This window comes from Pteropus vampyrus, unplaced genomic scaffold (genome assembly GCF_000151845.1).
Source record: "Pteropus vampyrus isolate Shadow unplaced genomic scaffold, Pvam_2.0 Scaffold28, whole genome shotgun sequence".
NCBI lineage: Eukaryota > Metazoa > Chordata > Mammalia > Chiroptera > Pteropodidae > Pteropus > Pteropus vampyrus.
In genome coordinates, this window is record NW_011888809.1 from 7388986 (window position 1) to 7395159 (window position 6174).

Sequence of the window (6174 nt, forward strand, 5' to 3'; positions counted from 1 at the left end):
TGTCTGCTTTTCCATTCAAAAGGCAAAATGAATATATTACATTGGTGTAAGAAAAAACTCTTGAACTATTTATTCTGACTAATGTATGGGCTTTTATTGAATTTAGAGACTGTAACTGATATAAAGAAATTTTGTAACATTTATGCATGTCTTTCACCTTAGTCGAATTACTATCATGCAAGTTGAATTACTATCACAGAAATAATCCACATTCAACATCTTTAAAAATATTCATAAACGAATTGATTTTCAATGTCTTTTATTCTATTCTATTTCGTTTGTGTTTCTGGACATCAGACATACATTGTAAACACAGAACTATAATAAAATACCTTATATTTCTAGCTTTTAAATGATTTCACGATCCTTATGTTATTTGATTCTCAAACATATCAGTATCCTCATTCTACAGATGAGATGATTAACTCCTTAACAAGACCAAATTATAATGCTTTCTAGAAGTTATGTGGCTATATTGTCAGATGAAACTAGGTACAACTCATTAATCTAATCCTGTGTTTTTAGTCTCTGATACTGACAAAACGCTCCACTAGTTTCTATCTTTCTGTTTCAGGTTCTTGCTTTGCATGACAGAACATGCAGTAGTAGATTGTGATCCAGGAGAAAGGTAACTTACTGTTACTTAGACTAGAGTCTCGTCATGGACTTTTTACACTAGAACTGAAAATTATAGACTTGTTAAAAGCATTTCCTATTTTTAAAATTTGCCCCCAACCTCAAAGCCATCAAGGAATCCACTCTTATTCAAATTTCTTGAAATATAACAAAGACAGAAATATTTTTATTGGTTAATTTTCTATAGTAGAATTTCTCAGGCAATCAACTGATATTTGGTGATTGAGATGCAATTTACTTTATTATTTTAGACATGTTTGGTCTGTTGTGGATTTTAATTAAAGAAACAAAGTTAAAATAAAACCATTAAAAGATCACTTATAATGAGAAAAGCTTCAGTTTTATGTGTTTTACGTAAATAGAATTTCCATGTATGATTTTATTTGAAGATACATTTTCACTGACAAATTGGTTTTAAACCACTAAGGGCAGAAATGGAAGTAAAGAGAAATGGAAGAAAAATTTTATAATCACATCGGAAGTAATAAGGAAGGACTTGACCCAGAAAAGTAGCAGTAGAACCGAGGGGTACAAATTTGATATTGTTGAGGTAGACTGAACAGAATTTGGTACTTGATTGTTACACAAGAGAAGGTGAAGTGAAACGCAATCATAAGATCTGGAACTGGGTCTTTGCGATAATGATATTAGCTTTCATAGAAGCAGAAGTTCGAATTTAGAGAAAAGGAGGGAAAGATGATGAGCTTAACTTCTGGACACAGTTAGTGCACTTGAAAGGTTATTTGGCACACCCAGGCGGAGAAGCCGGGCACACATCAAGAACTTGCAGGTCTGGAACTTTGATGTCCTAGAAATGTAGAATTGGTAGTTAATTACATACAGTAGTGGTTGAGGCCATGAGACTAGATATGATCAGCAAGGGAGGGGTATAGAGAGAAGGTACGAGAATGGCAGAAATTTAGGAATCATTTAAGTTTGGAGAAAAGGAATTTGGAAGAGTTTATTGTGCACTTGTTATTCTCATTATTAATTTGTTTTTAAACTCTTAGAAAGTTATAACTGTTTTACTCATTTTAGTATTTTTCAAGCAGCACTTAGGATAGTGTCTTTAAAAAAAGTACTTGTGGGATTAAAATAATGATTGCCAAGAGTCTGTATGTGTGTCTAACCCAGCTAAAAGGAAATATGGTACATATCTAATAAATAAAGTAGTAAATATATTTCAAATATGTGCATGTTGGTTGAGTTGTTTTAGGATATATTAACATTTAATCAAATTAATGATTATTAATTTATCTGTATGTATTTACATACTTATGTCGATCTGTCTGTCTATCTATATCTATCGATTTATTGATTGATCTATCATCATCTATCCTATAAACCCTTTCCTCTCAACTAGTCTAAAGAAATAGATCCCTGGCTTGATTGGACATCAGGACCTAGTGAGGCCAATTGGATTTTTCTCCTGGAAATTTGGACTTGACATACAGAGAGTTGTGTCGATTTCTCCATGTGCCAGTAAATTTAATATGTAAACTTTTCCATCAAATTACCTTTGACCATTTACTCTATATTCTATGGCGGGTCTAAACTTTGCTTTTCTTAACACTGATTTAGTTTTCTATAATGTTAATTCTGTTCTTTTATGTCCAGTATAGGTTTTAATTCTGCTAACATGTGTATGTTTTCTGCCTTTACGTCAGTTTGTTATCTCCCTGTTTACTTCCATAGAGGCCATTTCTTCTCTTATCCTTTCTGAAGATGCAAAATAGCTGTCTTCTTAAATGTATTTCTATTTTTTTAATAGAATGTCATTTTTAGAGATATATTTTTCTCATGAATTTCTAGAGTAATGCTCTCTTCTGTGGCTTTGCATTTTCAATGCATAAGTACCATGCTGTTTTGTTGTTTATCCCTACTCAGAGCACTATTTGGTCCAGAATTTTCCAACAGAATTTAGTTTGTATTTTTTTTGAGATCCTCTTACTGTTCACTTGGGTGCTAGTAACTTCTCTAAAACCTAGCTTTAAAAGGCAAGTAGATATGCCTAGCCATTAGTTCAGTTTGTAATTCCTAGTAAATATTTATCTAATTTGTTCTGTTAAACTAAGGTTGGACCTATTTTTCCTATTTCAGCCCCTCTGGCTAAGCTAAAGAGTTAACAGTTTTTATTAATTCTTTTTTCTTTTCTTCTTATACAAGAGTGATAAGGGGTATGACTTTGGTCTAGATGTTTTCTATGGGACCAATAGTGAGGATGAATAAAATTTGAGGCCATTCATGCTAGTCTGGTTGAAAAGGGAGGATATGTGGTATGCGTTCCAAGAACATTACTTAATCCATCCTCACACAATGCAAGTTTGAAATTGCCCTCAAATTTATCTATCAAATTCTCTTAGTTTTAGTTTACAATGTTAGTGACTTTTGTCTTTTTATGCATTTTCATGACTATTTTTTAATGTATTTTTTATTTATAATATATCAGTTTCAGGTATACAACATAGTGATTAGACATTTATATAATTTACAAAGTGATCACCCTGATAACTCTAGTACCCATCTGATACTGTACATAGTTATTACAATATTACTTACTATATATCTTTACATTCCCATGACTATTTTATAACTATCAATTTGTACTTCTTAATCCCTTCTCCTTTTTCATCCAGCTCGCAAAACCCCTCCCATCTGGCAACCGTCACAATATTCTCTGTATCTATGAGTTTGTTTCTATTTTGTTTCTTTGTTTATTTTGTTCTTTAGATTCTACATATAAGCACAACCATGTGGCATTTGTCTTTCTCTGATTTATTTCGCTCAGGACAATACTCTCTAGGTCCATGCTGTTGCAAATGGCAAGATCTCATTCTTTTTAATGGCTGAATAATATTCCATTGTATGTATGTACCACTTCTTCTTTATTCATTCATCCATTGATGGACACCCAGGTAGCCTCCATATCTTGACTCTTGTAAATGATGCTATAATAAATATATGGATTCAAATGTACCTTTGATGTAGTGTTTTGGGTTTCCTCAGATCAATACCCAGAAGTGGGATGACTGGGTCATTCTCTGTATCTTGTTATAGCCTTTGTTTTAAAGTTTATTTTGTCTGGTATAAGTATTGCTATTCCAGCTGGTTTGTTTGTTTGTTTGTTTCCATTTTCATGAAACATCTTTTTTCACCCCTTTACTTTTAGTCTATGTGTGTCTTTCGATCTGAATGAAGTGAGTTTTTTGTAGGCAGCATATATATGGATCTTGTTTCCTCATTCATTTAGCCTCCCTATCTTTTGATTGGAGCATTTAATCATCCATTTACATTGAAAGTAATTGTTGATAAATATGTAGTTATTGCCATTTTATCTTTTCACATTTTTAATCTTTTTTTCCTTTTTATTCTTCTTAATGAAGTCCTTCCAATATTTCCTACACTAATGGCTTGGTAGGGATGAGCTCCTTTAGCTTTTTCTTGTCTGGGAAGCTCTTTATCTGTCCTTCGAGTGTAAATGGTAGCTTTGCTGGGTAAAGTAACCTTGTTTGTAGGTCCTTGCTTTTCATCACTTTGAATATTTCCTGCCAATCCCTTCTGGCCTACAAAGTTTCTGTTGAGAAATCAACTGACAGTCTTGTGAGAGCTCCCTCGTAGATAGGTAATTGCTTTTCTCTTGCTACTTTTACGATTCTCTCTTTGTCTTAAACTTTTGGCATTTTAATTACAATGCGTTTTGGTGTGGGCTTCTTTGGTTCATCTTGTTTGGGACTCTCTGTGCTTCCTGGGCTTGTATGTCTATTTCCTTAGCCAGGTTAGGGAAGTTTTCTGTTATTATTTCTAGAAATAGGTTTTCAATTCCTTGCGCTCTCCTCCTCCTGGTATCCTTATGATGTGAATGTTGGTATACTTGATGTTGTCCCACAAGCCCCTTCAACTATCCTCATTTTTTAAAATTAATTTTTCTTGTTGCTGTTCTGATTGGGTGTTTTCTGCATTTAATCATCCATTTACCTTCAAAATTGCTGATTCGATCCTCTGCATCATCTAATCTACTGTTGATTCCTCCTATGATATTCTTCATTTTGGTTATCGTATTCTTCATTTCTGACTGGTTCTTTTTTGTTTCCTATCTCCACTTTTATGTTTGCTATGTCCTTGTTAAAGTTCTCACTGAGTTCATCTACTCTTCCCCTAAGTTCATTGAGCATCTTTATAACCAATGTTTTGAACTCTACATCTGGTAGATTGCTTTTCTCTATTTTATCGAGTTCTTTTTCTAGAGCTTTGTTCTGTTCTTTCATTTGGGACATGTTTCTTTGTCTCCCCATTTTGGCTGCCTCCCTGTGTTTCTATATACTAGGTAGGGCTCCTAAGTCCTCCAGTCATAGTAGAGTGGCCTTATGTAGTAGGTGTCTTGTGTGGCCCAGGGGTTCAGTGTCCCTGGTCAACTGAGCTGGGTGTTCCTGGTGTGTCCTTTGTATGAGTTGTGTGTGCCCACCTGTTGTAGTTGATCCTTGGTTGTTGTTTGCATGCATGTCAGTGGGAGGGGTTGACCCTCAGGCTGAAGATTGTGCAGATTGGCTGGTGACTACAGTGCAGGGGCTGATCCTATAGAGCAGGATTCGCTGTAGTGGGTCTCTGGTGCCCGCCCAATCTGCCCTTTGAGTGCGTTGTACTCGGATGTGGTCCCAGGTGGTGTCCTGGCTCAGACCAAAGCCAACCACCAGGTATACAGACTGAGGCCTCCTGGGATGCGGGTGCCCCACTGCAGGCCAAGTTCAGCCATAGCCTCTGCCCTGCCCGGGGCCACCTGGCACGAGCCGACAAGCAATCCACAGATGGCTGCCACCCACACTGGACTTGGAAATGTCTTGAGAGACTAAACTGCAAATTGAGGCCAGCTGCTGCTCATGATGTCTTGAGGCTGCTCAGCAAAATGTACGGGGCACATCAAGGGCAGATTAAAGTTTTGAGAACCTTTGAGAGATTTTTGGAAAGTTTGTAGCATGTGCCAAGACAGGCCATTTGTATGGAAAATATACTGGAAGTGGATTGGGTGGGGCTGCATGTTGGGAGGGTGAGGGATCTCAGGAAATCACCAGGGCAGGGCAACCAGTGGAAACTCAGATGTGGCGGCTGCGTTTTTCTGCAAGCCAAGCAGGGGAGGGCTCAACAAAGAATGCCCTCTGCCACCATTTCTGTCTGGAAGAAAGCTGCCCTTCCAGCTCTCACCCTGAAGCCAGTCAGACAACACAGTGTCTCCCCATATGCCTCAGGCACCTTTTGAGCAGCTGCCCCAGCGCTGGAGCTCAGAGTGAGTGAGTCGGAAAGTGAGGAAGTCTACGCACGGGTCCTTTAAGAGAAACGTCTGCGCCTCCAGTCACTCTTCATCTCACTCAGCCACAATCTACACTGGTTTTCACGCCAGAAGTTGTGGGGACTTCTCATCCTAGCACTGAAACTTGGGCTGGAGAGCCCGGTACAGGGCTAGGACCCCTCACTCCTCTGGGGGAAACCTCTGCAGCTGATATAGCCCTCCTGATTCTCAGTTGCCACAGTGGGTGTGAGACCGAC